Here is a 9,766-nt window from a genome sequence, read left to right as displayed (position 1 = left end):
AATCAGGGACTAATTCAGACCTGGGACACCAGGTGAGTGCAATTAACTACCAGGTAGAAATAAAAAAACAGAAGTGTTTCGGCCCTCCAGGACCGGAATTGAAGAACCCTGGTCTACGTTGTTAGTTTAGCTGCAATATTCAGTAACTATGGATACACTAACATATATATACAGCTAAATACACCTCTTCAATATAATACTACTAGACCAGCTGGCAATATGTGGAGCATATTTTGTCTGTAAAAGAAATGGCACCCTATTCCCTATATAATGCACTACTTTGGGGAAAAAAGGGTGCCATTTCAGATGCAGCCGTTGTCGTATACAAGACGTGACGGCATCACTGAGAGCGTGTTAATAAGCACGTTTAAGTATTTCAGCTCCTAACCTGTGCTGTGCTTACAGGCTTTCTCTGAACACACACACACTCATTCTCTGATAACCATTAGTAGTCTGCGAGGGTTTGTACTTGACCTTCATCTGGCAGTATTATCTGGAAGGATATGATCTGATACTGATGCAGATATGATGTTAAAATGGTTGCTCTAGACTTTCAATTCGTTGGCTTGGAAGAGGCCCTTGCACCATGCCCAGGTTATGGTCCAACCACTGTCGGTTAAACTGAGAGGATGGAAGAGAGTCTCTTAATCTGTCGACTGTTGTTTCTCAACCCTGTCACTTTTCAGATCGATCTGGAATGTATTCTAACATGGATGTATTTTAACATCAGTCTGGTCAGTGAGTCCCCCTCTGTCTCATATCAAAAGTATTGTAACTAGCTAACTATAATTGTTTTTTTTTTATGCTAATTGTAGACTTTGAGTCTTTCACCCATTATGAAGATTTCACTACACAGTATAGCTGAATGGAAGTTGTTCCTTTAACAACAACTGCGTCCATTTCATTCCATTTCAAACATTTATTTTAGAGGCTGATCTCTGTTGAAGTTTGGTATGTGTTGTATATTTCAGTGTGTGTTATGTGATGAGTGTGAGGACGGACGGGCCTTTATGGTCTTCTGAAGTGTGTGTAGAGACTGAAACCTGTCAATGCCTTGACACAGAACACATACTCATAACTGTGTGTGTGTGTGTGTGTGCGTGTGCGTGTGCGTGTATGTGTGTGTGGCCATTTCCTGTCACTGTACTGTCATGGTATAGTGTCTTCGTCTAGGGGTCCTTGTTCCTCTGTCTGTCTCATTTTTGATTTAGTTGTTTGTTTTAGGAGTGTTGTAAGGACAATGAACAAGACTAGCAATTCTTACTCATTTAGAAGTATTCATTGTACAGTCGTGGTCAAAGGTTTTGAGAATGACACAAGTATTGGTCTTCACAAAGTTCGCTGCTTCGGTGTTATGAGATATTTTTGTCAGATGTTACTATGGTAATACTGAAGTATAATTACAAGCATTCCGTAAGTGTCAAAGGCTTTTATTTGACAATTACATTAAGTTTATGCAAAAGAGTCAATATTTGCAGTGTTGACCCTTCTTTTTCAAGACCTCTGCAATCCGCCCTGGCATGCTGTCAATTAACTTCTGGGCCACATCCTGACTGATGGTAGCCCATTCTTGCATAATCAAGGCTTGGAGTTTGTCAGAATTTGTGGGTTTTTGTTTGTCCACCCGCCTCTTGAGGATCGACCACAAGTTCTCAATGGGATTAAGGTCTGGGGAGTTTCCTGGCCATGGACCCAAAATGTCGATGTTTTGTTCCCCGAGCCACTTAGTTATCACTTTTGCCTTATGGCAAGGTGCTCCATCATGCTGGAAAAGGCATTGGTTGTCACCAAACCGTTCTTGGATGGTTGGGAGAAGTTGCTCTCGGAGGATGTGTTGGTACCATTCTTTATTCATGGCTGTGTTCTTAGGCAAAATTGTGAGTGAGCCCACTCCCTTGGCTGATAAGCAACCCCACACATGAATGGTCTCAGGATGCTTTACTGTTGGCATGACACAGGACTGATGGTAGCGCTCACCTTGTCTTCTCCGAACAAGGTGTTTTCCGGATGCCCCAAACAATCGGAAAGGGGATTCATCAGAGAAAATGACTTTACCCCAGTCCTCAGCAGTCCAATCCCTGTACCTTTTGCAGAATATCAGTCTGTTCCTGATGTTTTTCCTGGAGAGAAGTGGCTTCTTTGCTGCCCTTCTTGACACCAGGCCATCCTCCAAAAGTCTTTGCCTCACTGTGCGTGCAGATGCACTCACACCTGCCTGCTGCCATTCCTGAGCAAGCTCTGCACTGGTGGTGCCCCGATCCCGCAGCTGAATCAACTTTAGGAGACGGTCCTGGCGCTTGCTGGACTTCCTTGGGAGCCATGACGCCTTCTTCACAACAATTGAACCTCTCTCCTTGAAGTTCTTGATGATCCGATAAATGGTTGATTTAGGTGCAATCTTACTAGCAGCAATATCCTTGCTTGTGAAGCCCTTTTTGTGCAAAGCAATGATGACGGCACGTGTTTCCTTGCAGGTAAACATGGTTAACAGAGGAAGAACAATGATTTCAAGCACCACCCTCCTTTTAAAGCTTCCAGTCTGTTATTCTAACTCAATCAGCATGACAGAGTGATCTCCAGCCTTGTCCTCGTCAATCACTCTCACCTGTGTTAACGAGAGAATCACTGACATGATGGCAGCTGGTCCTTTGTGGCAGAGCTGAAATGCAGTGGAAATGTTTTTTTGGGGATTAAGTTCATTTTCATGGCAAAGAGGGACTTTGCAATTAATTGCAATTCATCTGATCACTCTTCATGACATTCTGGAGTATATGCAAATTGCCATCATCAAAACTGAGGCAGCAGACTTTGTGAAAATTAGTATTTGTGTCATTCTCAAAACGTTTGACCACGACTGTACGCTACCATGGTTATCCACCCAACCCATTAGCTGCATTGTAAGTTAGTTTGATCCCACCGTTCCATCTGGTATAATATGCAGTAATAGCTTTCTGAAGGTGTCCAAATGATAGATAATGTTAGTAAGTTTGATACGTTGGTTTTTATTAGTTTATTTTAGTTGTGTTGAATACAGGGCTGGAGATACATTTTAATAATTTCTCAGGTGAAACTAGTTTTAGTCACTCAGCTCTGTCTGTGTCGGGACACCTTTCTCACTTAAGAGTCGAACCGCAGAGGAAGATTTTTTGCCAAAACATTAGGTGCTTTGTCTCTTACCATAACGAGGAGAGACCAAGCAGCAAACACCAGGGACGTGTTCAGCGCGGCAAAATAAAGCTTAGAACAGAGATATGTTCTACCTGACAACAGCCCAGGTGTGGCATGTCTGTTCTATAGGCCACAGTTCCATCTGCAACATTCTGAACGATGCTTGCAACCCATTGGATTAGCCCCAGCAGAGGGCGGAGTCTACGCACACCTGACTCCAGACGTTGGAGGAGGCAAATCTGGGTTCTTTGATGTTCTGAATGTTTTATTTAGTTTTTTTTTAAAAGTTGTATAGTTCTATCAGTGTTATCAATTAAAATGGGGAAAAGCGAATAGCAGAACGAACATGCCAAGTATGAAGGAAGGGTTGATGAGGAGGAGGAGGAGGAGGAGGAGGAGGAGGAGGAGGAGGAGGAGGAGGAGGAGGAGCACCACTTGAGCTGGCCTTGAATAATCCTGGATAGAAGCAGGAATGATGAGGTAGCAGTAGTGTACTGTACAGTGAGGGGAAAAAAGTATTTGATCCCCTGTTGATTTTGTACATTTGCCCACTGACAAAGACATGATCAGTCTATAATTTTAATGGTAGGTTTATTTGAACAGTGAGAGACAGAATAACAACAACAAAATCCAGAAAAAATGCATGTCAAACATGTTATAAATTGATTTGCATTTTAATGAGGGAAATAAGTATTTGACCCCTCTGCAAAACATGACTTAGTACTTGGTGGCAAAACCCTTGTTGGCAATCACAGAGGTCAGACGTTTCTTGTAGTTGGCCACCAGGTTTGCACACATCTCAGGAGGGATTTTGTCCCACTCCTCTTTGCAGATCTTCTCCAAGTCATTAAGGTTTCGAGGCTGATGTTTGGCAACTCGAACCTTCAGCTCCCTCCACAGATTTTCTATGGGATTAAGGTCTGGAGACTGGCTAGGCCACTCCAGGACCTTAATGTGCTTCTTCTTGAGCCACTCCTTTGTTGCCTTGGCCGTGTGTTTTGGGTCATTGTCATGCTGGAATACCCATCCATGACCCATTTTCAATGCCCTGGCTGAGGGAAGGAGGTTCTCACCCAAGATTTGACGGTACATGGCCCCGTCCATCGTCCCTTTGATGCGGTGAAGTTGTCCTGTCCCCTTAGCAGAAAAACACCCCCAAAGCATAATGTTTCCACCTCCATGTTTGACGGTGGGGATGGTGTTCTTGGGGTCATAGGCAGCATTCCTCCTCCAAACACGGCGAGTTGAGTTGATGCCAAAGAGCTCGATTTTGGTCTCATCTGACCACAACACTTTCACCCAGCTCTCCTCTAAATCATTCAGATGTTCATTGGCAAACTTCAGACGGGCCTGTATATGTGCTTTCTTGAGCAGGGGGACCTTGCAGGCGCTGCAGGATTTCAGTCCTTCACGGCGTAGTGTGTTACCAATTGTTTTCTTGGTGACTATGGTCCCAGCTGCCTTGAGATCATTGACAAGATCCTCCCGTGTAGTTCTGTGCTGATTCCTCACCGTTCTCATGATCATTGCAACTCCATGAGGTGAGATCTTGCATGGAGCCCCAGGCCGAGGGAGATTGACAGTTATTTTGTGTTTCTAACATTTGCGAATAATCGCACCAACTGTTGTCACCTTCTCACCAAGCTGCTTGGCGATGATCTTGTAGCCCATTCCAGCCTTGTGTAGGTCTACAATCTTGTCCCTGACATCTTTGGAGAGCTCTTTGGTCTTGGCCATGGTGGAGAGTTTGGAATCTGATTGATTGATTGCTTCTGTGGACAGGTGTCTTTTATACAGGTAACAAACTGAGATTAGGAGCACTCCCTTTAAGAGTGTGCTCCTAATCTCAGCTCGTTACCTGTATAAAAGACACCTGGGAGCCAGAAATCTTTCTGATTGAGAGGGGGTCAAATACTTATTTCTTTCATTAAAATGCAAATCAATTTATAACATTTTTGACATACGTTTTTCTTGATTTTGTTGTTGTTATTCTGTCTCTCACTGTTCAAATAAACCTACCTTTAAAATTATAGACTGATCATTTCTTTGTCAGTGAGCAAACGTACAAAATCAGCAGGGGATCAAATACTTTTTTCCCTCACTGTATGTGTTGGGGGTGTACTTTAAAGTGGCTGAAAATGTACAGTGGATATTTGTATTCCTTCACAGCCTTTAATGTACCTACCTGCTCTAATCTGTATTCAGAAAGCTACTAGCATAAATTGTTATTGCAAGCTTTAGGAATGTACTACTACTACTACTACTACTACTACTACCACTACTACCGCTACTACTACTACTAGTAGTACTACTACCACCACTGCTACTATCACTACTACCACGACCACCACTACTACTACTACTACTACCACCGCTACTACCGCTATTACTACTATTACTACTGCTACCACGACCACTACTACCGCTACTACTACTACGACCACTACTACTATTACTACTACTACTACTACTACTACGACCACTACTACTATTACTACTACTGCTACCGCTACGACCACTACCACGACCACCACTGCTACTGCTGCTACCGCTAACACTACTACTACTGCTACTACCACTACAACTACTACAGCTAACACTACTATTACTGCTACCACTACTACTACTACTACTGCTAACACTACTACTACTACTACTACTACTATACTACTGCTACTACTACTACTACTACTGCTACTACTACTGCTGCTGCTACTACTACTACCGCTAACACTACTACTACTACTACTACTACTACTACCACTACTACTACTGCTACTACTACTGCTACCACTACTACTACTACTACCACTACTACTACTGCTACTATTACTACTACTACTACTACCACTACTGCTACTGCTACTGCTACTACTACTACTACTTCTACTACTACTACTTCTGCTACTACTACTTCTGCTACTACTACTTCTACTACTACTACTATACTACTACTGCCCCTGTCTGACTACATCTACTCTACTTCTGCTCTCTATCTAAATAGGACCTTCTTAACCCCTTAGCAAGCATTTTAGACAACAGTTGATATAATATAATAATATTTAGCCTTACAAGACCTTGTTTAGTCTTAATAAGTTGTTTACACCTCTTTGATTATTGACTGCATGCATAATAACAATGTAATCCCATATTCTGCCTTATTTATTATCATTATATTTATGTATTTATGTATAGGTCTCACGTTACTTGGCATTATGTTTGCAATATTTTAGTCTTCTGATTGATTGTCGATGCAGCGGAAGCCAAGTGTGGAGTATTAAGGCATTTCAGGAGTAGGTCTGTATGTATCTAATAATGTATAATGTAAAGCTGTAAGTGATGCAAGCGAGGCACTATGGGGCTTTGGACTATAAGGTATGATCATATTTTCATACAGAGAAGGGATTTTTTTTTGTCTTTTCTGACCTGTATGCTTTCTTTTGAAAACAATGGAAGATTTACCTTTTGTATATTAAGGTTTTTATTACCCGTTTTGGGAAAGCTCACCTGTAAATAGGTTTTTGTTTTGATTTTGTTAATATTGTCTTTCAGATGTCTTTTTGCATGTGGAAGCAGTGTTGTTGATTGAGGAACAATGACTCCGAAGTAGTGCACAGAGGACTTGTTGACTTTAAATTGTGGCGATTTCTTTCAATCTGGATCTTTTTACAGGAATAAAGTATATTTTCACATAAAGAAGTAGTTGTGCTGGGGATTTTGTGTTTGACTTTGTGTTACTTTGACTGAAATGCAAATGTAGGTAGAATTAATAGAAAAGACACACACAAAAAAAACATTTTATTTCATTCTTTATTGAGGAGAAATTTGGCAATACACTCACCAATTATACAGACTTATCATTATGCATTATAAGTTTATAAATCAAAAGCGGAGAATGATGCCACATAGAATGATAAGACCTATTTTACAGGACCAGACCAGACCATATACAGTTCAACAAAATTAGTATTTCCATATCTATAGTTTGAGACATATAAAACATTTCCATATCTATAGTTTGAGACATATAAAACATTTCCATATCAATAGTTTGAGACATATAAAACATTTCCATATCTATAGTTTGAGACATATAAAACATTTCCATATCTATAGTTTGAGACATATAAAACATTTCCATATCTATAGTTTGAGACATATAAAACATTTCCATATCTATAGTTTGAGACATATAAAACATTTCCATATATATATATAGTTGGAGACACGTAAAACATTTCCAGAGCACAATTTTTAATACACAAATGCATTCAGTACCAGTCATTGCTAAAAGGAGAGGCATGAGGTCAGCTTTGTTCAGAGTTGGGTGGGTGCACAGCCCATGTGAACTGTAGTGGGTGACACTCTGCGCTGTGCACTCCACCACTATGTGAAACAATGCAGGTTCTCCTTTTTCTCAATTCCTGTATGTGAACAGTCTCTCTCTCTGCGGGCGCCATTTTGGCTCCTCTGTCTTTGTCACCGTAGCCAACAGTACACTCATCCATAAAGTAGGAAACACTACACTGTGGCGAAGGAGTTTAGTAGTGCTTTCTACTTTATGGATGACTGCACTGTACTTCCTCCAATGTCTTCTTTTTCAGTTCCAGCTTCTTTCCCTTCCTTCTGCTGCACCTGCCTCAAAACTGGTGCCCGTCTCCAGCTGCTCTCACCAGCTAACCACACCCAGCCCACCGTCACACACACACACACACACACACATACAAACACACTCTCCTAAACACACACGTAGCTTAATAAAGAGTAACTATAACGTGTACAATTGTAAGTTATGAGGAATGATGTAGTTAGTTTCACTTCTTTTTGCGAGAAAATTAAATGCACGGGTTCTTAATTCTAAAGAGTTTTAGCGTTGAACAAAGGTATTAGAAATGAAGGGGGGTAAATAAGCCCCTCCCCTTCTTTCTAACTCAAACTGAGTCCGTTTCTCTACATGTGGTCTGAACAGAGCAACGCAGTTATACTGATCTAAGATCAGTATACTGAGGCATTATCTGGTGGAGGCCATTTTGTCTTGCGTAAGTGAGTAAGCTTTTTTCCTCACTGAAGACAGGTGACATAAAAGCGATTTTTGGTCATAGTAACCAACTTTACATTCACTTAAAAGCTAAAGACAATGCAAAACTCTACAAAATGTACCGAAATTACTATCCCAGTTTCCATTTGACAAACTTTTTCAATTCCAAGCAAACATTTTGTGTGGTTTCTTCTTTTTAAATGAATAAATGATTATTTCACACTATCTCTGTATAGATTGAATGTTCACATACAGACATTGCCCGTAGAGAGTGAACGGACTAGTAACAACGGTCCCCATTAGAATTCTCTCACTTTAACTAAATTTGACCATTTCAATTCCATATCGTAACAAAATAACATAATCACGTTTTACCTAATACAATAGGTTCATACTGTACCTGAGTGAAGGCTCCTTTGTCTCTGTAAAAAAAGCGAAGAGCTTGTGCAGTGGTCTCAGCGCCCAGTGTCTTCTTCCCTCGGTTCCCTGAAGAAGTGGATGAAGAAGAAGAAGTTGTCTCCTTTTTAACCCCCTCAGCCCACGTGGTACAAACCACAGGAAGAGGCCTAACAGTCACTGCCGCTCTCTCTTTCTTTCTTTCTTTCTTTCGCTCTTGCAGATTAAGTTTACCACGCCTATCAGGCCTACGAAGGAACCCACAACAGCCATGTCATCCTATAATATACATATGTTAGTTGATTGGAAATCAAGCCCGTTCTGAATCCACCCTGGTCCCTCAAACTAGGCCTTATTTGAGACATATCCTGTCCTAGCCCAATATCCAACTTTATCCTCAGAACTTACTTGTATAAACGTTCTTTGTAGGAAATTAGGCCAATGGAGGGAAGTGAATGAGCCAAAACATGTCAGTAGATGGTTTTAGTGCATCAACGCAATCATTTATGAAGTAAACTAACTGATATACCAACTAGGAAACACTGAGGACCAGTCAGGACTATAGCCCCTAATCACAGATGCTATCATTTCACAACCCCATGTTCTTCTTTTGTGAAAGACCACCGGAATGTTCTTCTTTCTCCTGTCCTTCTGGAACCTTCTCATCTGTAATCTACATTGCTTCACAGTTACAACATGAAAAAGAGAAACTGAAATCTTTCAATGATGAGAAGAGAGATCAACTATGAGAGAAGAGAGATCAACTATGATAGTGTTCATTATGTGTGTGTGTGCGCCTCTTCACGTATATCTTCATGTGGTTCATTTTATAGATCTGATAGAATGACAGGTGAGAGCAGTCCATTGGTTTTACCAGTGAAGGTAGAGGTCCAACTGGACATAAACTGGTTGAATCAACGTTGTTTCAACATTTTTAAAAAAACATATTGTGATGTGGAATCTACATGGAAAATACATTTGTTTTGAGAAAAGTCATCAACGGAAACTGTTGTTTTGAGAGTGAAATTTCAACCACAGGATTATGCCATACTAACCAAATTTCAACATAGACAAATATGTTGAATTTGTACCTTTAAAACAATGTCAGATCTTCAATGTTATATCCACTATCAGAAACAACAACTATAGACTGGGCAGTACCTC

General features: G+C 40.8%; 1 long non-coding RNA gene across 1 annotated transcript; it reads right to left on the bottom strand.

Moving 5' to 3' along the window:
• Positions 1–6,960: 6,960 nt before the first annotated feature.
• LOC121580139 lies at positions 6,961–8,684 on the bottom strand. Its single transcript, XR_006002983.1, has 2 exons — positions 8,607–8,684; positions 6,961–7,844 (listed from the first exon to the last, which is right to left on the bottom strand). It is a non-coding gene; the product is annotated as an uncharacterized LOC121580139 (long non-coding RNA).
• Between the last annotated feature and the right edge of the window lie 1,082 nt (positions 8,685–9,766).

Source organism: Coregonus clupeaformis, chromosome 13 (assembly GCF_020615455.1).
Source record: "Coregonus clupeaformis isolate EN_2021a chromosome 13, ASM2061545v1, whole genome shotgun sequence".
NCBI classification, from domain to species: domain Eukaryota; kingdom Metazoa; phylum Chordata; class Actinopteri; order Salmoniformes; family Salmonidae; genus Coregonus; species Coregonus clupeaformis.
This window is presented reverse-complemented; position numbering and strand designations above follow the sequence as displayed.